The sequence below is a fragment of the Tasmannia lanceolata genome, unplaced genomic scaffold (assembly GCF_043159265.1).
Source record: "Tasmannia lanceolata isolate RefF3 unplaced genomic scaffold, GAP_Taslan_0.1 ptg000018l, whole genome shotgun sequence".
In the NCBI taxonomy this organism is placed as follows: domain Eukaryota; kingdom Viridiplantae; phylum Streptophyta; class Magnoliopsida; order Canellales; family Winteraceae; genus Tasmannia; species Tasmannia lanceolata.
This window is the reverse complement of record NW_027518695.1, coordinates 19,451,470-19,475,755: the sequence shown is the minus strand read 5'-3', so window position 1 is coordinate 19,475,755 and position 24,286 is coordinate 19,451,470. Positions and strand designations below refer to the sequence as shown.

General features: G+C 37.7%; 1 pseudogene; it reads left to right on the top strand.

The window, feature by feature from the left end:
• The first annotated feature begins 1,045 nt into the window (after positions 1-1,045).
• LOC143850143 (cytosolic sulfotransferase 15 pseudogene) lies at positions 1,046-1,840 on the top strand (annotated as a pseudogene).
• The last annotated feature ends 22,446 nt before the right edge of the window (positions 1,841-24,286 follow it).

Genomic DNA, 24,286 nt, shown 5'->3' with positions numbered 1-24,286 from the left:
GTTAAATGGCTTAAATTATTGCAGATTGAAGGTTATAGTATGCAGACAAACCTAAATGATGTTTGTAATAAACTTAAGTTTGAACATTGAGTGAACAATGCAAGTAAAAGGATAAAACAGTTTTGCGATAAACTTGGTAATATTTTGCAAAGACTTTTAATAGACATGTTTTGTAAAAAAAGCAAGAATGATTACAACATGAACTCTCAAATTTTTATGCAGAAACAAAGCTTTATTTTGAGAATGAAATTCAGGATGGACATGAAATTTCAAAAACAAACAAGAGAGTTCAGTCCTTCCCTTTACGGTCCCAATTCACAGATGAACGAGTGAGGCCGCAGGAAAAGAGTAATGAATCGTGCCGATGTTAGTGACGGAGATCGTGTGGATGGGCCTTGTAGGGATGTTTGAAGACTCCTGGGACAAGGCCCAAACCGCTGCCCGGCGTAAATGATGAAAACAGTGAAAAGAAAGACAAAAAGTGAAAAGCTTGAGGGAAGAAAATTGTAGAAAAAATTGTATGTAATTTTATAGATTAAGAGGACAAAATACGAAAAAGATCCCTCAAACATTGGGTGAGATCATCCCAGCAAGAACAATGAAAGAAAAAAGCCCAGACAAGACAAGACAAGAGAAGCGATTGAAAAACTGAAAATAATTGAAGGGAAATGATATCAGCACACTGCAAAGTTTAAATATTCACGTGGTCCTAGCTTTCATGGAAGGACTCTTGACAGCTGGGATTTGGTTGGAGATAAATGTCATTTGATGTGAGCTGCTTCTTGGAAATACATAATATGCTTTCATGTAGCCAAAGCTATCAAAATCCTGTGAGGACACTAATCATAACTTAGATCCTTCAACTCCCATCTTCTTCATGGCTACATCCCAAATTCCAGCCACTAGCTTGCCTGAAAATGAAGAACAAATAAGCAAAAAATGGGAGGAACTAGTCTCCTCCCTCCCAAAAGGGAATGGGTGGTTCGAACCCCATATCTACCAATACCAAGGCTTTTGGTATCCTTTACAGTACTTGAAAGCAGTAATGGAATGCCATCAACACTTTCAAGCCTACAACACCGATGTACTAGTGAGCACCGCACCCAAAACGGGTACAACTTGGTTGAAGGCTCTCGTTTTCACCATTGTGAACCGCACTCGTTACACTTTCACTAACCATCCCTTGCTCAACAATAACTCCCATTCACTTATCCCTTTCTTCGAATATAAGTTCTTGGAAGATGATCCTGTTTCTTATTTCTCAAACCTTTCTCACCCTAGACTATTTTCTACACACGCGCCTTACAATTCATTACCGCCATCGGCAATACAATCGGATTTTCGGATTGTTTACATATGTCGTAATCCAAGAGATACCTTCATAGCCATGTGGTCTTACTTTAACAAGTTGAGACCCCTGAGTGTAGGACCTCCCCTTCCTCTCGAAGAGGCCTTCGACTTGTTTTGTGAAGGAGTTTCGCCTTTCGGTCCTTATTGGGATCATGTGTTGGGGTATTGGAAGGAAAGCCAAGAAAGGCCTGGAAGGGTTTTGTTTTTGAAGTATGAGGAGATGAAACAGGATCCCACATTTCATTTGAAGAAGTTGGCTGAGTTCTTGGTGGAGGAAATAATACAGTTATGTAGTTTTAAGACAATGACCAATTTGCAAGTGAACAAGACAGGAGTTGACCCTACTTTGGTTTTTGGGAATAACACTTTCTTTAGGAAAGGGGAAGTGGGTGATTGGGCGAACTATCTGACGTCTCCAATGATCGAGCGGTTAGAACAGCTCGAGGACCAAAAGTTCCACGCCTCTGGTCTCACCTTCAGGGTATTATGAATAATTTTTATTCTATCTACTATAATCATCCAACTATGGATATGATTAGCCTACTTTGTTGGTGTTTAGATTTGGCTATTAAATTTCTTCCATGTAATCCTGGGTTTGCTTTCTTCTCTATTATTTCTTTGAGTGTTACCATGTCCTTCCTGTAATCATTGATGTATCTCTCTTAACCATATATTAGCTTCTTTAATGTTAAACTTGTCCCAGCAGAAATCCTCCCTTCGAAGCTGAGGTTCTAAGCTATGTGGGAAAAACTCAACCTTTCATGTCCCAGAAAACCACCTCTTGAATTGCACCACAGATTGCCCAGAAAACCAAAACCATCCCCTGGCTTTGCAAAAGACCACTAGACGACCCTGTTTGGAAAGTAATTCCTTTTTGGTAAATGATCACCTCAAAAGTGCAAGATGGGATGTCGATTTAACCAAGAGTCCTATCCCAGGAGAAAAAGAAGCAAGGAGAAAGGAAATTAATTGCAAGGATAGTACTAGGGAAAAGTCTTCTCTTGACCTACATGCAAGCAGTCAGTAGGGCTGTCAATAGGGTTGCCTTACTGTTTTTCCTCAGACAACGTGCATGACAGCCGTTTCTAAATGACCATAGGAAAATTTGAGAATGAGGGACATCAATGTACCAGAATTGCCAAGGGGGGGACGCACTTTTGAGGAATTGTTACAGGGGCCCCCTTTTGAGAAAAAAGATGTTGTTTTCCAGGGATTTGCTTTCCCGGGAACGCAAGTGAACAGAGCCTTAGGGAATACAGAGCAAAACGAAAAGCATTGCCTTAGATGAGATGGCAAATTAATATAGCTCAATATTAGAGCCGGCAAAATTTCATTTTCTCCTAGTTCCCATATCTGACTGTCTCTTTCCCACTCCCGCCGTGCTTCCTGTTTGCCAAACGTTTGGGAAAGTAAAGTAGAAATAACGTTTGGTAACTTACCATGTAGGGAAACGGAAACGATTTATTTATGGAGTTTTATATCGTAATTTTTTGAGGAAATAAATTTACGTTATGTAACTGCCAATAAGGGCCTTTGAAATGAATATAAATTTTTTTTCTTTCAATTCTTTAAATGAGATGTACACACTGAAGTTAATAAAATTAGGGAAGAGAAAAGATACACACGGAAGTAAAACGAATTTTGAAATTTCGGTGCAAAGAGGGGGGGCTGACACGTGGCACAACTACGGCTTAGAGGATTCCGCTTTACTTATATATATATATATATATATATATATATATATATATATGACCATTGTATCATCAAAACATACACTTTACACATAGAAAGCTGATATCCACACTCCCTTGTTTTGGTAATATAACACATTCTCCTCTTTGTTTAGGGATTTGTTTTTTAATTTTTTTTTTTGTGATTGGCTACTAAAAACATACAATTCAAATAAACTCTATAAGAGTTGAATTCCTCCTTTAAAAATATAGTGATTATTCTGGCAAAGATAAACAACAAAGCTACTAATCCCCCATGTTTACTTGCCCATTCATACAGACATATTGATTTTTGTAGAAACTTACAACTACACTTGTATCAGTTCTTGGAAGATCTTCATTGCAGGAGCAGGCAAACCCAATAAAAGATATGTACTCTTCTTCTCTTTTCCGTCGGGGAGGAACACGGCTGCTTCCTTTCCTGGCAGATTCGTGGGCCCCGATTTCTTAGGCTTCCCCCAACCAAAATCTATACTATGGAAAGCCATTCTAGTCCATGTAGTGACCAAAAGAGTAGCTGTCAGTGAAGGCCTAGCTCTAGTTACTTCGAAATAATCGATTACCAATCGAATATAATCGACGGTCACCAATTTGATTGCATTTTGTACCAATTTAACCGCGAAAGACAATGGATTTTCCAGTAATTCGCCTGCGGTACATAGACAGAAAGTGAGAACAATGCCATTGCCAAAGTAACCCGTAGGCAAATTCGGGTTTAATTTAGACCTCACGTCCACGGCAAAGAGAAGCTTTGTTTGTTGGTTGGGTTCCATTTTAAGTGCTTTGCTTCGGGCCCGCCACACAAATGCTGCGAGTACTGTGAAATTGGTACAATTTTTTATGATACCATGCTCCATTGCTAATTTTTTCAGTTGATTAAGCTTTTCATGGTTGAAACAGAAGGATTGGTATAGATTTTTTTTCTCTTGGAAGAGAAAAGAGAGGTTCGATATATCGGTCATCTCGGAAAATTCGTGGTGGGGGAATTCTATCTTGGGTGGTTGTCTAGATATCAGTAGGGTTCTGTTTAGAAATGGGGGAATGGTTAAGGGTAACCCTCTGGCAATTTCACCCCATGAACTTATGAACTCCATTGCACATATCCCATCAGCCATACAGTGATTCATTGCTAAACCCAGAACAAAGCCACCACACTTGAACCTTGTCACCTGATGATAATAAGACTTGATTTTAGAACCACTCTATTAAGAGCAGTTAAAGGAAACAAATACTCTTATAAGGCCTTGCTTGGATTGGAGGAATATTTAGACACCACTGTATTGCTAGGAACCCTCTTGGAAGAAATTCAAAATGAGGGGCCATGTCGTTCAGACACATAAATGCATGTGCACGTTCTACAAATAAAGTGCTCATTTTGTTGGAAAAAAAGTTTGTTGGCAAAAAAAGGTCTTTCCACCCCAAAAAGCTTTGCCAAGAAAACCTTTTCCTTTCCATTACTTTTTGGAGAAACTATATTTAGTCATTTGGTTCAATATACATGATAAATTTTTCTTGGGAAGTAATTCCAATTTTCGCAATAATTATTGTCTAGAAAAAGAATTCTAAGGTACTAGAGTTGTTGTTATTTATTCATTTATACTTCAACACCCTTTACGTGTGGCCCCTCTTTTTTTTTATTTTTTATCGAGTGCTGGCTGTCGATTTTTATTGTCAGGGAGTTGTTGGGTTTTGAACCTAGGAGCTGCCCTGAGGCAATAGCTCCGATACCATGTGAAACAACTAATTACTTCGAAAGCTTAAGCTGTTAGAGTTGGTGTTATTTAATCATTTATAGTTCAACATATGCATAATACTCAGTAGGACTCATGTAGGGTTAAGAACTTAAGATAGAAGACATAAGACAAAAAACCAAGTAGGACTCCTGTATATAATAATTAATAGTATACTAGTGCAGTCTACATGGATGCCCTAAAGGCAACAAAAAATAATGTACCACAAAAAATATTGTAAATATGACAGGCTTAATAGCACAAAAGTAATGTGGCCCGTCTATAATAATAGTTCATATGATAGTGGCACCTATAGAAAGAAGTCTTAATGGATAAACAATGGAACCCACACATATATGTACTAACTGTGATATACTAGTAGAGTTAATAGTGAAGGTCAAATGGCCAAAAACTCGTAGAACCCATCCATGAAATAGTGGGAAAACTTCTCAAAGTCCCTACATCAAAAGGTATCTACAAGAATCTCATAAACATTTTCTTAATTACCAATATCACTATCATCTACCTTTAATAGTTAATAAGTCTTAATTTTTTTCTTTACCAAATTTAATCGTAGTTTGAGATAAAGTTGCTTTTGATGGGTGGAACCATCAACTCTGGCGTGGGGCTACCATTGTTTTTTCATCTTTTGATTCGTAGTGTCCCATCAACTCTTTTCAAACCAATGCATCATGTGGGGCCCACCATTGTACTTCATTTTTTGTGTGGCAGGCTTCATGGTCTCCAACCAAAGCCCATTAGGGCTGGCAATTTCACCCGAAAAAGCGGGGATCCGCCCCACCCCGCCCCGCTTGGGGAGGGGATTCCCCGATTTGAGTGGGGAAGGGGAAGGGGAAGGGGATTAAAAAAATCCCCCGGTGTGGGGAAGGGGAGGAGAAGGGGACGGAGTTGGCCCCGCCCCGCCCCGCATTAATGCCATTTTTTTCTTGTATTTTTTTAAGTGTTTTTTTTTGGGAAAACCACTAGAAACCCCTTGGATCAAAACATATCTACAAGATTCTCCCAAAATTTTCATAATTTCCATTAGTACAGTTCCCTGAAATAGCTTTTTATATTTTCTTTTACCCATAATCCATTGGGCATTGTCCCTCATTATATTTGTATATTACCCTTAGAAATCCCTAAAATCTCTCCATCGCACCACCACTGTAAGGCAACATTAAATTCTTCGAAAATCTCCCTCCCCCAAATAAAGGTAACATCTCTTTGATGAGTGATGAGATTTTATATGGTGTGCGCTCGTAGAGTCCATTATTTTTCAAAAAGTAGTGTATGGGCTACACCATAGGATGATCCAAACCGTCCATTTGATAGGCTACAATTTAAAAGTACTTTACATGCCACACCATAAATCATCCAAACCGTCCATTTGATGGGCCACAACATAAATAGATTGCGGCCCAAAAATCATTTCCATAGGATGATTGCAACCCTCCGATCTATAGAAGGTACCATAATATGCAATTCCTCTATAGATCAGAGGGTTGGGATTATCCTATGGAATTGATTTTTTGGCCACAACCTATTTACGTTGTGGCCCATCAAATGGACAGTTTGGATTATCCTACAATGTGCCCATCAAGTGGAAGGTTTGGATCATCCTATGCCTATGGTAGTATGGTGTGCCCATCAAATGGACGGTTTGGATCTTCCTATGGTGTGGCACGTACAGTACTTTTTGGCAAGTGGGATTGGAAATTAGGGATCTGCTAGGGACTATTGATCATTAAATGAATCTGAGAGCAACCACCTTTGTCCCTACGTTAATAAAATGAATAAGACAAAATCTTAGCCTATGTGGGTTGTGTGGTTACTCTCACATGCAACAGCCAAGCCGCAACATGCTTGAAGTGATTGTCCCTCGCAAATCTTTAGTTTTAAACCTAACATTTAACAAAGTAAAGTGATTGTCCCCGAAGGATGCGGGGCGGGGAAGGGGAGGGGATTAGATGTTCCCCGTGGGGAGGGGAGGGGGATTCCCTACCCCCCCCCCCCCCCCGCGCGCGCGCGCGCAGTGGGGAGGGGAAGGGGAGGGGGAAAATTCCCTGCAGAGGGGAAGGAGTAGGGGACCCCAACATCCGGCCCCGCCCCGCCCCGTTGCCAGCCCTAAAGCCCATGCATGGAGTGGGGCCAACCATTTTATATCTCTATGTTTGATGGGTGGAGGCGTGGAGCCTACCCCATCTCCTCCAAACTCATGAATAGGGGCATAGGGCTACTTGTATGGGGATTATGGTGCATCTATCATTGCTCAGTAATAAATGGTCTGCAGTAGGGCATAAGTGCACCCCAAAAAAAAAAAAAAAAAAATCAATTTTTGTGCATACCATCACTCACTATCAGATGTATAAATCAGACCATAAGGTGATTGTAAGGAGGAAGGTTCAATGTTGAAAAACTTGTGACTTGATTGCCAAGTCCAAGCAATTTAACTACATATATGACATGTAGTTAATTTATACACGTATATGTGTACATGAAATACGTACATATGTACATAAACCTAGATACATAATATTATGCTCCACATGCAATTAGCAATATGTACATATGTACATGCAATATGTACATATGTACATAAACCTAGATACATAATATTATGCACTACATGCAATTAGCAATTAGCAATTAGCAATCAACAAATATGTACTTCTATGTGTATGGGTATTATCTATATGTGTCCACATGGGTTTAAGAGGTCGGACTCAAACAAGAACTCGGTCAAGGTAAAAAGGAGTCAACTCAGAAGTTATATTAGTCAACGATTGATTTGGCAGCCCAAAAATTTGACCCAAAAGAGAACTCGGCCGAAGGCTAATTGATGATCCACTTAAGTTTATCAATAAATTTAAGTAACCTTCTCAAAAAAAAAAGAAAAAAAAGATCGACCTATATATGTAAAATGGGTATAAAATTTGTTACATGCTCCTTTTACTTAGGCTCCGTTCCTTTCGACGTAAAAATGGACGTAAAATTTGTTTTATGTTGTAAAAATGAACATAAAACAAATTTTACGTGCATTTTTATGTCGAAAGGGACGGAGCCTACAATCTTATAGAAAAGTTGTTCCACAGAATAATCATGGTTTCAAGTATACGATTGCGAGATGGGAGCAGAAGGAGGGAGACCGAAAGACCTAAGTTGGTGGGAGTGGAGAGAGCATCATCAATTCCTAAAAAATAGTGAAAAAGTAATACCTACTTAAAATTGGTATTTTGTATTCCTTATTTTGTTTCATTTCGGTCAAAATGGTGTCCGGAAAACCAGAACGGAACACCCCTATACTCCGTTTCGAAAAACACTTGTCCATTTACTTAAGATTTACATGTAAATAAAGGAATACGCTCAATTTGGATTTATTAAAAATAGTTTCGAAACCTAATTCTTAGCTCTAAAAGGATAAAAAGTCAATTTTTTAGTTCTAGTACAAAATTCAACATTTTTCGATCATTTCGAAACGGATCAAAATCTTAACTTCCAAATGATGGGGTATTTTTCTAATTTTAAAAATTCAAAATTCTATTATGTCCAAACATTATTAAATTCCAAAAGTATAGTAAAAAAATCTCATGACTCGGTCTCTAAAAATTTTCCATCTAGTCAAGCACTGGTCAATACATACATTTTCTTTTAAGTAAATGTTGGATCTTTACAACCTTGATATTATGATGGATTTTGTTTTAGAGGATGATCTAGTTGTTTCAATTTTTAGCAATCTCAGCATTTTCTTTGGGATTTTTTTTTAAATTTTAACTATTAAATAAATTCTGGTCGTCGTAGCTTCTTTTCTGAAATGAAACACTGAGGCGGTTCCGTTCCACTGGCCAAAACGAAATGGAATTCATAACTAAGTTTCTCCTTCTCCGTTTCTCCCCCCATCTCTTGCAACTGGCACTACAAATCTTCAATGGAATATTTTTTCAAGGCCAAACATTTCCTTAAGAATTTTAAACACCCACATATGTTTTATATGTGCGTGTGTGTTGTGATGCATGCATGCGTGTATCTTAACTCATCAAACCTGCACTGATTTGATTGAAATGATCGAGTGTTTAGGAGAAGCACAAAAGTAGTTGAAGAATTGTTTTCTTATCAATGCTGAGGCCTACTTCCCTTAAATAATTCTACTTTAAGATGGGCACATTATTTGAGTGAAACAATAGAGTAGCATTCTCCACCCAAGCCAATCATCCAGTGGGGCCCACCATTTTATATCTCATGTTTGATGGGTGGAGGCTACCCCATCTCCACCAAACTCATAAATAGGGCAAGTCCCACCATTAACACCTAATAAATTGACTTGGTGCGGTCACTGTTTTACACCTCATGTTTTGATGGAGTGGGGCCATCTATTTTATACCCATGCATAGCATGAGCCAAGAATGCTAGTCAGCTTAGGCATTAATCAATCATTTAAGAGAGAGAGAGAGAGAGAGAGACAGTTCTGTATCAAAAATGGAGATTAGATGGGATTCTATTCGGGAGAGAGAGAGAGAGGGTTTTCAAAGATAGTGTTTTTAATGTGCTTCTAATACCATATATAGGAGATATTTTAGGAGACTTGTCTGTTATTACAGTTTTGTCCCTGAAATAGCTTTTTATGTTTTCTTTTACCCATAATCCATTGGGCATTGTCCCTCATTATATTAGTATATTACCCTTAGAAATCCCTAAAATCTCTCCATCAAACCATCACTGTAAGGCAACATTAAATTCTTTAAAAATCTCCCTCCCCCAAATAAAGGTAACATCTCTCTGATGAGTGATAAGATTTTATATGGTGTGCGCTCGTATAGTCCATTATTTTTCAAAAAGTAGTGTATGGGCTACACCATAGGATGATCCAAACTGTCCATTTGATAGGCTACAATTTAAAAGTACTTTACAGGCCACACCATAAATCATCCAAACCGTCCATTTGATGGGCCACAACATAAATAGATTTTGGCCCAAAAATCATTTCCATAGGATGATTGCAACCCTTCGATCTATAGAAGGTACCATAATATGCAATTCCGCTATAGATCAAAGGGTTGGGATTATCCTATGGAATTGATTTTTGGGCCACAACCTATTTACGTTGTGGCCCATCAAATGGACAGTTTGGATTATCCTACAATGTGCCAATCAAGTGGAAGATTTGGATCATCCTATGCCTATGGTAGTATGGTGTGCCCATCAAATGGACGGTTTGGATCTTCCTATGGTGTGGCACGTACAGTACTTTTTGGCAAGTGGGATTGGAAATTAGGGATCTGCTAGGGACTATTGATCAATTAAATGAATCTGAGAGCACCACCTTTGTCCCCATGTTAATAAAATGAATAAGACAAAATCTTAGCCTATGTGGGTTGTGTGGCTACTCTCACATGCAACAACCGCAACATGCCTGAAGTGATTGTCCCTCGCAAATCTTTAGTTTTAAACCTAACATTTAACAAAGTAAAGTGAGAAAGTAAAGTGATTGTCCCCGAAGGATGTGGGGCGGGGAAGGGGAGGGGATGGGGATTAGATATTCCCTGTGGGGAGGGGAGGGGGATTCCCTACCATCCCCGCAGTGGGGAGGGGAAGGGGATGGGAAGGAGTAGGGGACCCCAACATCTGGCCCCGACCCGCCTCGTTGCCAGCCCTACTCATTTAGAGGGTTGATAACCCCCATTTCGTCCCTATAACAATTTTTCAAAAGTGTGTCCCCCGCTTTCACAATTCTCGTATTTTGATGTCCCCAATTGGCATTTTTCGACCAAAATGAGGAGGTTGGTACTAAGGGCGGAACCAGGATTTTACACCTGTAGAGGCCCGACTAGTTGTAAAAAAAATGCATGATATACACACGCACACACTTTCATAGAATAAAAAAGTTAAACCTTAAATTTAAACTAATGAATAAAAAATATGATAGGACTTTCAACACACGAAGAGTATGCTATAACTCCATGAATATGCAAACGTGTTAGCCAACTTTGATTGAAACCGACAAAAGGAAACAAAAAAGTAAACCTAAATCTTTCTATTTAAGCTGTGCCCGTCGACTTTTCATAGAATAAAATTCATCTATGATCATATATGTATTGAAACTCTCAGCTATTTCTTTTTCGATGTAGAAAACCAAGCAATCTGCGAGAAATTCATCTTCCATCTTGTTACGAAGTCTTGTTTTAACAAGCTTCATAGCCGAAAATGCACGTTTTGTAGTTGCCGTTCAAACTGGAAGAGTCAACACAAGACGTATCAATCTATCAATCAGATAACAGATCGCTGACTTTCTCGTTGCACTTAATCTCTGGCAAAGTTCAAAAATTGTGGAAATATTTTGAAAATCTGGATGCTGAAGTATATCAAGCTCATAATGCTGCAGTTGAAATCTCAAATGAATTTTTTCCTCCTCTGAGAAATCTTGAGGATAAAATTTCTCCACAAAATTACAAATATCTTCAATTTTAAAAGATTTATAAGCATCCTTAGGATCAAGAGTAGAACTAAGAATAAGGACCTCCGTTGGTTGCTCATTGAATCTGCTATTTAGCTCTTGCAATTGAGAGTCTATTGCAGCATTAAATATGTCAACCCGATAATGGTGCTCCATCGTAATGAGATCTTGTGATTCACGTGACTGACCACGACCTGCTGTGTAAGGGGCACTCATATAAGGAATATCAATCCCACGTCTTTCGCAAAATGATTTCGCATTCTCAAGCAAACTATTCCAGCCGTCTTCCTTCAACTTTTGAATGAGTAATTTTGTAGTTAAGACTAAGTGCAGAGCATTCAAAATGTCTTGCGAACGATTTTACAAAGCATGACAGAGAACATCAGTGATTCCCATGATTTCTTTCATCAAATGCAATATAAAAACAAATTCAAAAGTTGTCATCACATCATAAGCGGTATCTGCATCACCACGTTGAGAAGAAGTGGCTCCTCTACTAATGATATTTATAAGCAATGTGCAAGTAGCAGAAAATATCTTTAGTAAGCTGCAAATAGAACTATAATGGGAGCCCCATTGAGTATCCCCAGCTCATTGCAAAGTACCAATTTGATTAGCTCCTCTACCATACTCATTCTCATCAATAAAAATCAAATATGCAATATCATCCGCTTGGTTAGACTGTAATTCATCATGACGTTTGCAGGAGGCACCGATAGTATTAACAATGGAAGACAACTTTGAGAAAGACTGATGAATAGGAATTACTTCTCTGGATGCTCTAATTAATGCTAATTGTAATTGGTGAGCTAGGCAATGCACGTAATATGCATACGGACAATCTTTAAGAAATAAGGCTTTTAAACCATTCCACTCACCACGCATATTACTAGCACCATCATATCCTTGATCTCGAATGTTTTGAATGTTGAGATTGTGACGAGAGAGAACGGCACATATCTCCTTTTAAGAGTCAATGCAATAGTATCTCTAACATGCACTAAATCAAAACATCGTTTTCTAATAAAACCATCCTTATTAACAAATATCAAAATAAGAGCCATTTGCTCTCTCATAGACTCATCTCTAGCCTCATCAACAATAATGCAAAATTTTGCATCCCCAATATCTTCACGAATTGCACTACGCACTTTACTTGGGAAAATATGTAATATTTTCTTTTGAATTTTAGGCGATGTGTATTGGGCATTCTTTGGAGCATTTTCTAAGACAACCCTGGAAACTTTTTTATTATAATCTGCCAAAATCTTTACCATTTCAATACAATTACCTCGATCTTTTTGAACTTATGCTTTCATCATTACCTCTAAAAGCACATGCTTGAAATGTTAACCAGCGAACGGTGTCTATGGAGGTCTTGAGTCGCAACCGGCTATTCTCAATCTCTTGTGATGTTTTTTTTTCTATCAGTTTATCAATATGCTGCGATTGATTCGATAGATCATGACAAGCCTTCTCAGCAATTTTATGTGGTGAATTAGGATCTTTTCCAACATGACCTAAAAAGGCACAATTCAATCCATCATTCACTTTTTTCCAATTTTGAAACCCTTCACTTGTAAACGCACCTAATCCCGGGCGTCATGTTGGTTCCTTACAAAAAAGATAGCATGGAAGACAAAATGCAGCATCCTTTGAAGGGGAGTATTCTAACCAAGAAATGTTTTTGAACAAAGAAGATTGAAATTGGGGAAGATGATTCTCTGCTCCTGAAAGCTGATACTCTCAAAGTAACATTGATACGCTCCAGCTATAAGATATGCACGACGAATTTCATCTCTTTGATTAACAGGATATTCCCACATTTGAGGACGCAATCCCGGATCACGTTCTAAGGAAGTAGTATCAACCACTTCTTGATGGGTTCTTGGTAACTTAGAAGGACATTGCTCAATAGTTGACATGTCAGAATTTAATGGAGAATGTGCATTGATTTCTGAATCATTAACATTCTTTTTTTTGAAGAATGCATCGATAGTTTTTGGTTTGCCCATGATTCAACTTATAATTTTGAGGAGTGAATTTGGATCAATAAATACCCTGAAAATTTTATCTATCAATTATTTTTCAAGGATTTTAGAAACCACTAATCTTATAATTAAGAAGATTGAATATAGGACATCTGGACATGCATAAATATATATATATATATATATATATATATATCGAAGTAATGATAACTTTATTCGATTTATATAAATTTTTTCAAGATGATTGCAGATAGAGAAGGCATACCTGAAGAATTAATATTGTGAGAAGTAGAACTACCCCAAAATAGAATTTCAAATCTTCGACACTTATCACTTCTTAACGTTTAACCTACAAAAAATAATGCAAAAAAAATCAAATCATGTTACTATAACAAGTTGGACTCAAAATTGTGAGTCCAAAACCAATTGTTGGAGTCAGTTCAGCCCAAGAACACATAAAATTACAATTGTGAGTCCAGAACCAATTGTTGGAATCAAAATTAAAGCAGAATTGGAATCAAATAATTAAACAAGTACACAGAAAATTACAACTCAATTTCAATTTCAATTCGCCAATGAAAACAGACAGTTACAACTCAATTTCAATTCGCCCATGGAATGTAACGCAAAACATACTACAACAAAATCATCAAATAGCAGCGGTAATTTACCAGCGGTTTTGAAAACCGCTGCTGTATGTTGGTATTTAGGCGCGGTTATTTAGCCGGCCGCTGGTAAATCTTTGGAGAAAATACTAAAGAAAAATACCCACTGCGCGAACTTTTCACTCCCTGGATTTCCTCTCCCGCGCTACCCACTCCCTCGCTTTTCTCTCCCGCTCCCTCTTTTCCCTCTTTTCCATCATCGTTTGCGATTGACGATCGAGGAGACGTGAAACCCTAATCTCCCATGTTGCTCCCTCTTCTCCCTCTTTTCCATCCTCGTCTGCGATTGGCGAGGAGACGTGAAACCCTAATTTTCCGTGACATTTAGAAGCCCAAAACTGCCGTCAAACTCTAATCTCCACTGCAGATTGATGAAGGAGATGAAACTGAGGAAGATAGAAGCTTCCATTGCTCTGTTTTTTTAGGGTTCGACCATTCTTTTTTCATTTATTTTCTAGGGTTTTGACCACCCCTTTCCATTTGGCTCCATCTCCACGCCATCCTGTTTTTGGCCACTGTGAAACGAAGAAGAGGGCATTTGGGGTTAGGGTTCATTCCTTCTGGCCTGAGATCTACACCATCGTTCCAGGCATGTGAGTTCTCCTGATTCCTCTTTTCTTTCTGAAGAAGGGTTTCAAGGTATTGCTTATTAGTTTCAGATCTAGAAGCATTTATTTCATTTTATGTCTTAGATCATGGTAGGTTTTTTTTTCCTCCTCTCTCTTTCTTTATAAATATGTGCCAAAGCTCTGTTTATTGTTTTCACTTTTACCCATTTTCTGATTTTCGATTTAGGGTTCTTTTAAATCATCAGCAATATTGGTTACTTTGAGTGAAATTAGTGAGTTGTTTACTTTTTATATGGATTTGGTTTTTAGGGCTTTTAGTATTTGGTATTGTTTAATCACTATTCTTTTTGTGTGAGTTGCCTGTTTTAGTGTAGTACTCATGCAGAATTATCTCTCGTCCTTTCTCTTTTTTAGATATGAAGTTTTATTAGATTAGCCTTTTTTTCTTGTAGAAGAAGATATTCCTTCGACGGATTCTTCACAACAATCTGGCCGGGAAAAGGTCAGATCTTGTTTAACTCCGGCCTTCAGTTTTTCGATCTCTGTTTTAGGTTAGAATTTGTTCTGCTTGGTGATTTGGAAATCAATTTTGACAGTTTTATTGGAGTAATTGAGTTGGGACAATTTTTTCATTTGTTGTTTCGGTTCAAATTTGGGATTTTTTGTTACTTTTAGTATAAATTTATTGATTCTTTGCTTTTCCTTGTGTTTTTGATATTTTGATTTTGGTTGCGTAGTTAGTTATGAATTGTGCAACCATACACCACTTTGATGAAGGTAAAGACTCCTCCCTTTAGTGTAGTATGCTTTGGAAGTACAAGCAATATGGAATAATTAAGAAAATTTTTGTGTAGATGTCTTGTATTCTGACGGTGATTTATTTCAGATTACTTCTCTAACGATATTTCCGGAATTCCTAATGTACTAGCCATTTTATGTGTTTTTAACTCTACGATATGTTTGAGCAGGTAAAAAGACATAAAAGGCTCCTATAATGGCTCTTAGATTTGAAAATATTAAGGTTAAAATAGGAAAAGATGTGGGTCCGGCTGATGCAAGAGCATCCCCTTAAGAAAGTTACATCGGCTTTCGAATGCTCATTAGTGTAGGAAATGTTCTTTTGTTTCATGTACATTTGCATAAGTAGGGGTGCTTTGGTCATTTTAGCCCTTTAATATGCATTTTAGGCATTTCCATAAAATAAGGGTAGTTAGGTCATTTAGAATCTAAGGGATCGAGAAATTGTGAAGATGTGTTATGACCCAGTATTGACGATTACCAAGTCTCTATAACAGAACGAAAATAGGTAGAAAAAGAGAAGGAAAAGAGAAAGAGGGAGAGCAGAAGAAGAAGAAGATTCGAGAAAATTGTATTTCTTTATATTTCTCCTCTCCTGATGCCCTTGTTTATAGGCCTCTTTTACATAACAAGACTTGATTCTCTGACTCAGATCGTAACCAACTGAGCCTAGCTGGCATTATTCTCGAATTACAAGGAAAGCGTAAACGATAACATCCTAGTTTAACAACCTTTTAATGAATCAGATTATGTTAATCTAACGATGGACATAATCCTTCATCCACCGGGGTGTTCTGGTCATTCTATTGCCTCTGACTCTTTTGTCGTGATCTGATTGACCTTCCGATTGTCCTTCTTTGTCAGCAATCTCCTTCTGTTCTTCTTCTTGGCTCTCTGATATACCCTGTTCTCTATCATTTCCCACCCCTTGAAAAATAACCTTGTCCTCAAGGTTGAAGGATGGGTAATCCCATTGAAGATCGACTAAATTTTCCCAAGAAGTGTCCTCTAGTAAAAGTCCTTGCCATTGAACGAGCACCTGAGTTACCGGTTTATCTTGCTGAAGCACAACTCTTCGGCCTAAAATGGCAAGTGGTGAAACAACTGGGTGATTGTTATCAGTTAATGAAGGCAAAATGCAAGGAGGATTTGGTGTTGGTCCATGATATGGTTTGAGTTGCGAAATATGGAAGACAGGATAAATCCGACTATCTTCTGGCAATGTCAATTTGTAGGCAACATTTCCCATATCGGCAAAACACGGACTTGGACAAGAATGCGACCAAGGTAAAAGTAGTTCGACTCAGGGGAGTTGATGATGACGCGAGAGAGTTTTGAAACTATGATTTGTACTACTAAGGATAAGGGTTAGATGTTTTTCAATAAGAGTAACTTCATTAGTTAATGTCCATCTCTATTACGCTATAGAAATCCGATGCCTTCAAACACAATAATTAAAAAGAACTACACTATTTCATAATTAGGGAATGGATCCGCATAGGTGTTGGGGAATACCTTGTTTTTCTTTCTTGCCTCTAAGATATCTCCCAAAGAAGGACGTCCTAAAAGCAAGAAGAAATTGCATGAACATGAAAACACATTAGTACAAATCAAAATAATCCATGGAAACAGTAATAATGATCATCAATTAATTTATATATAGAATTGTTGTATCAAGTATTGTAGGTTTATGGTTTAGCATGAAGTAAGGAATGATTCACGTTAGTGTTCTAAAACAATTTCGTCCCCGCTAGTCATTTTCTCCAATATCGTAGTGTAAGTTGATTAACGATTTCAGTATAAATTAATTATTCACGGTCAAGAATAGTAATAGCAAATAACAGAAGAATTAGATACAAATAGAATAATAAAGATCCATTTTCATGTACCATGCTACACAATAACCCAAATAATAGAGATTAAAGAACAAGGGTCAATCATAAGGAACTTAAGCATATAATCAAATATGATCTTTTGATCTTTTAGTGTTTTCAGATATTTTTATTCTTCATCAGTCTATGTACCATTCTGGAAGAAAATGCCATGTAGACGAACCCAACTAGTGTCAGGAGTAGACTTAGTCAATTTGAGCCAGGTAGATCCTTTCACCTTCTTCATGAAAATTTTCTATAGGATTCATTAGCCGACCCCAACTAGTTTGGGACAAAGGCTTAGTGAGTTGAGTTGTGTCAGTCTACGTACCATTCTCTGATGCTATCTTTGTTGTAGCAATCATATTACAATCCAAGTGTATATCAGAAATTTGAAGGATCGATCCGCTCGGGAAGTGAAAACAGGATAACAAAGGCATAGCGTGCAGATAAGTAAAACAGAATACAGAATTACAACTACTATTAACCACAATTAAGTCCTTTTCTGTTCTTCACATTTCCCATGCTGTGCAGCAATTCCCTGATTTGATTTAATACCAGTGTACCTATATCCATGTATTTCAACATGGTCTGTCTCGCTAACACCTACTTGTGTGAGATTGGCATGCAATGTCACACGTGCTTCAGAGCACCTATTAGGTGATACCACTAGCAGGGAGATGTGCATTTGAATCAGTAGACAACTCATTTAATTTTGCAATATCCCATCGCTTGTATTTGTAGAAATTTACTCCATAAGAATGAACATGCAACTACAATTTTAAGTTTCTAAAATTTGAGAAACACAAGAGATAATAAGAATGAACTTCAAGCGTTGTAAATCCATCCACGGTATAATACAATTCTTCTTCCGATTCCACTCCTGTGTGCTTTCTTGTGTGAAAGTTTGTTTTGTTGCCTTAATCGAAGGCTAGGACACTTGGATTTGGCTGACTCGGGGCTAAAATTGAGTTTTGCATGAGTGCCGCACAGGTTTTAGCCTACAGATTAGCAGGCCCATGACAAGTAGCCTAACAATGAATCGGTCATTTGGTGTACAAATATGGAAAACAGAACTGTGTTATAAATGGTTTTAGCTTTTGACTCTTTCAAATGAAAAGGTAGCAGCAGTGAGAGAGTAGGCTCTCCATGGAAAGTATATTACATTATAATAATAAATGAAAATTGGCAAAAACTTTAAAGTTAAAACATATCAACATAGAATTTGTGTCTACCACTTGTTCAAGGAGTGTATTGTCAATTAGGAGTCTAACAAAGTCTTGCAGGTAGTGATGCAAGATGCAATTCTCTGAAAATAAGGCAGGGCAAATAGAATGTTAAAAGTAGACATGATTTAATTTATAATCATGTGGATAACTTTGCAAACTGCAGAAAAAACATTTGGCAGTGAGTGGAAAGAACTGAACACATGGATGCAATAATTGGGCAAGGAGGAAAGGGAAAGAGATATATGACAGCAGATGTCAAAGAATGTAGAATTTGGAGAGAGAAAAACATGCAAAGATAAAATACAAATTACTAACAGTAAACCAAAAACTTACTATAATGGATAAAGACACTGTAGACTTCACTTGGAGAAAGAAAAAAAAAACAGGGCTCTTTATAGCCTATCCATGAAAACTATATAATTCTATCAAACAATTAGAACAAATATTGATGGAAGATTATGCATAGAAGTATGGTTCTTGAAAGTTACTGCAGGATAGAATGGGGAATTTTCAGAGAGGTCCCTAAGATACTAAGTCAGCCTGGAAAACTTTCTAGTATTCACTTTCAAAAAACCTTAATGAGAAACGTAATGTGAACTTAGAGAAAGAATTCTAAAAGAGAAGTAGTGTATGGACTCATTAGCAGATAAAACTCGATGACTAATGTCCTCAAACTGCTCATTATCCATCCTATTAGTTTGTCACATAAACGGATTCCTAGCTGGAATTCCAAGTAGAGAACTATTTCTACTCTGAAAGTTCCAAAGCTGCAAGGAAAACACCAGTCTCCAATTCGATCTGTGATTGTATCAATTCTTTTCCTCTAAAAGTCTTCGTCAATCATCTCATATGCCTACATTCTAAGCAAATGAGCATTTCTCCCTGCTCTGATCTGTGATACAGTGAATCATAATACTTGCATGTTCCAGGTTTGACAAAATGCACGTGAAGGACATTTGTAATTTGAACTCTTGAAAATTCCTGACACTTGGGGCTTGTGGATACCCTCTGCATAGTGAGATTTAAGCTCCGAGAAACTCATTCCACTCCCTGTTCTTTTGATTTTTCATGTAATCTGACCACTCTTCTTATAGATTTGAAGGTCCTTAGTCCTCACAAAATAACCAACATCTGATTGCCAAGTCTTGGGTAAGATTGAGCTCAGAATTATTTAAAACATAGGTAATTTTTTTGAACTAACCATGGTCTTCATATTTGTTGGTCCAGCTTCTGTCCAAGTCCATTTAGACCCTTAATCCACTTGGTTACGGTTCCTTCACAAGCAATTATTCCATATCTTGAAGCTAGCCTACACAAATACCTCTATTATTGGAATTCTTGTGTGAACCTTATAACTTCAAGTAAATTTAGGAATGGTGGTTATTTCGAAAGCTGCAAAATCTGAGCCGAGTTGACAGTTTTGTGGCTGCTACTATCGTGCACGGTTTGAATTTGTGAAAATTGAAGCACAAAATAACTAGAGCTCAATTTCTTGTATAAATTCATTTGTGTTGATTCAGAGATTTATGTCTTTTATCTTTCCTGGTGGGATGGAATTCTATATCTTATGCACGTGTTACAAGTGCCATGTGTAGACCTAGCAGAAAGCCACAAGTGAAAATGGATGGTATTCAATGGCCTGTTTGGTTGAGCGCAAGCACAGTGATACTGTTGGGTATTGTTAATGCACTTTGAGTTTGAATTCCTAGTTCCTACTTTCATGACAATAATGGCACATGGAGGTTCTGTTTGTCTTGTTTAAATAAACTTCAAGTTTGAGGGGTTGTTAACTTCGATCCTAGTGCAAGATATTAAGCAGAGAGCCTTTTACCACTGGTTCCATAAACAGTCTGGAACCAGCCACAAAGTATATTGAACTTCGAGCTTCCGCACGTACCACTTATTACTCTGCATCAAAAGCTATTGTTCTTAGCTTTTGCATCACAATTGGCAGATCAGTTTTCCCACCTCATCTAAAGGGAGGTCAGCCGACAGTTACAAGCATGAAAGTGCAACTCTCTGATCTTAGCGACAAGCAGGATACCCTTGAAGCTTGTCGGAGGATTCTATTTTGTATTGAATCTATTGTTTGTTTGAACATTTTCCTCAAAGGTCGATCTAATTTATGAAGAATTTGAAGGCACTTCCACAGCCACCGTCATCAAGGACACTCAAGCCTACCCAAAAAAGAAATAAAAAATGAAGGGCACTCACGCCTACCAAAAAAAATCAAGGACCTCAAAATTTCTCATCATAGGGACGTGGATTTACACCTAGTCAAGTTCAAAATCACCATAACTCCTAACGACAGGGCTTCGGTCAGCCAAGCCCTAATCATCGACAAGGTCAAAATGCACATTAATTTCAACAACAAGAGTTTCAGCGTCAACCTCTAAGAAATTCTAGATCTAACACTCCGAAAAAAAGACAAATGTTGTATCTGTAAAAAGGCAGGACATACTGCCTTGAAATGCTAGAATCAATTGGAATATTCATAGTTTGATGAAGAGATACCACAAACTTTATTAACCTTGTCTGTAATTGATCCAAATGACAACACATGATATTGAGACGCTTGTGCAATATCTCATATGACCGATGAACCATGTAACCTCTCTAAACTTATTTCATATACTGGTCTTGACAAGGTGGTGTGTGGAGATGAGAATTCTCTGCCATTTCACATATTGGTAAACCTTGCTTATTGGTCAGATCTGGATCTTTACCCTCGAAGATTTTTTCTTCTATTTTCTGAGATGAAGAAAAAATTTCTGTTTGTCAGTCAACTTAGAAAGGATTTGTCATGTAATTTTGAGTTCTCATCTTACTCTGTTTTCATTAAGGATTAGAAAACAGGAAGGATACTAGCAAATAGGACTAGAAGAGGATGTCTATATGCTCTTGAGTACGAAAGGAAAAGACTTTTTTCCACTAAAGTCTGGAAAGGCGCCAGAGCCTAATGTTTTAGTCGGCCATTCTCATTCTAGAATAATTCAGATAGTGGTTTGATTAATGTTGGGAGTTGAAACAATAAGCCTAGTATTTGTAGTAGTTGTCAACTAGGCAAAAGTTGCAAACTTTTCTTTGCGGAAAGGAATAAATTGGCTATTTCTCCATTAGCAAAAACTCATTCAGATTAGTTGGGGCTGACCCAATTGCTTCCAATCAACCATTCAAATACTATGAATATTATGCTTGATTTACTTGGTATCCGATTTTTACTTACTCTCAGAAGCCGCTGCTTGAGCGGAAGTTATCTGGTAGCGCAGCTATGCAGTGGAAGCTACGTGTGTGTGTGTGTGTCCGCGCACGTGGACTGAAGCGCCATGACTCTCATGCAAGAATTAAATTAATATCTATGCCTGCAAAACTCCAGAGTCCAGACGAAGTAGTTTTATCATAAATTTGTAATTGTAAAGAAAAATATTTCTTAAATTTGGACAACATGTCTTCATCCATTCAATCCTTTCTTTTCGACATCGCATTCCCTTATTCCCGCGAGTCAACTACCTTTGTTCCTCAGGCAACATTCACCGACATTCTCAAGCAACTTGGTACGCCCCATTGACCCCAATTTTATATTTTGATTTTAGATACTTCTGCATTTCTGATGAAATTCTACCTTCTCCAGCTCGCCATTTCCGTACAGATCTTACACCTAGAAAATCGCCTATAAAACTCATGGTCCAAGAAGAGCTGACCAAGCTAGCCGAGGAGGCTGAAGAAGACGATGAAGAAAATCTCGAAGCTGCTGGCCGAGAAGTGGAGGCATGATGAAGATAAACAAACACACACATGAAAGTGGTCTTTATTCTCTGCTAAACTAATCATGCCTCTAAATCATCTCCCAATTTTCTTCTCTGCAAAACAATTAATCATCCTGTGTATTACATGCTATGTATAAATAATATAGATCTGTAGGAATTTTCTTTTCATAAATTATCTGCCCTATAGAAACTATTAGCAGCTGGTGTTTGGTGTCTTGTTCTGTACAACATTTGATAGAATTAGCCAAAATGACATCTAACCAAGGAAGTAGGATTCTTCCCTGGGAGCCTTCGATTCCCGCTTTCGATTCCCGTTTCGATTCCCGCTCTGGCAACCTTGAGTAGGATTCTTCCTTGGGAGCCTTCGATTCCCGCTCTGGTAACCTTGCATCTACCTCTCCAAAATCAAAATGGTTGCAGAAACATCTACATTTTAAATGTATCTCTGTTTGCATGAGTTTACTCTGACATCATATTGCAATTTGATAAACACTGAAGTAGGAAGAATGGTTGTGTGTATAAACTATACACAGAAATTGAGCGTATATGCACATCGAAGCAGACCCACCACTCTGTTTTGATGGTGTTTTCTGTATTGCAGATTGTTTGCTTGATCTTTCAATGGTCTATACGATTAGGATCATTTGATTGGTGGATCAAAGTATGGGTAGGTGATTACATGAAGGGCAATTCATTTAGGCTCAGATGGGTTTTCTTATAAAAACAGGGAACTTTTTATCGAGGTTTTTGATTGAGACAGGGATCAATGCCACCACTATGAAAGATGTAGAATTTTAGGAAAATAATTGAAAAACGATACGAAAGAACTCATATGGGGAACAAGGGCAACCATTTGAAAATACGTTTGTTTCTTATCATTTTTTGGCAACATGGACACCTTACAACAATGCATGCCGAACGAGGGGATACGGGTGATTGCGGGCATCCATAGGGATTAGTCCGGCAAAACAAAACAAAACAAAAAAAAAAACTGACTGCAAGAAAGAAGAGGAAGAAGATGAATAAGAAGGAAAAAGAAAATTCAGAGCCAGCAAAAAAAGCAAAAATAAATACATTTGCAAAAGATCAGGTAGACTCGCAAAATAAAAAATAAAAAATCAGGCCTACTTGTGAAAAGATCGCCTGCTGCCAAAAAAAAAACGGATCTATGGGAAAAATCATGTTTGTTTGAAATCGACCAATTTTTTGCTTAGTCGACCCGATATTTCTTCTCGATTCGATTTTTTTTGTGAGTCAACCTGATTTTTGCAAATGTCTTTATAATTTTCCTGACAAGGATTGTTCTTTTTTTTCATCTTCTTCCTCTTTTCTCCTTCTTCCTGGGTTGTACCAATGGTTGAAATAAATAAAATGAAGATGAATGTGTTACATGGAATAAAAATGAAAATTTAAAATGATGAATAAAGGAAAACACTTCCAAAATGGGATTTCTTTTGGAATATATAGACGACATGGAATTTGTTGGGCGCCAAAGCTCACCGCTAATAAAACTTGCCGATCTACTCTAGCAAACACGTAGAAATATCCTAAGATCTTGCACAACAAGATGGAGAAAATATGTGCCAAGTACAACCACAAAGGGAAATCACAACAATGGACTACTCTAAGGACAAGGCAACACAAAAATATCAATTATTTAGAACCATTAGTACAATGTTACCTCCACCAGTAAAATTCACATATAAAACTCTTTTCTCCAACCTTCTATGTAATTATGAAGCAACTCTCAAATTGCTACATCGTGAATGAGGAAAACCCCTCTGGGAAAACCTTCAATACAATGCTTCTTTTGCAATGAAGAAAACTCTATGGAGAAGGACAATGGAAGAAGAATGTTATACCTTAAAGAGAAAACCCCTCTGGCCTTGCTTTAACCTTTCTTCTCACCCTCAAGATGAATCGCGTTACTTTTGTTTCACCACAAAAAGCCCTCCTAGAGACCCAAGAGAAAAATCCCTCTTCTTGCCCTAGATTTTCTCCTTTTACCTTTGACTAGAAAAACCACCTTGAGTAAACAAGAAGAGAAATCATTGTTTTTGTTCCACCACAAAAACCGTACTAGTGCCCCAAGAGAAACCCCTCTTTCCTTGCCCTAGATCTTTCCTCTCTTCTCT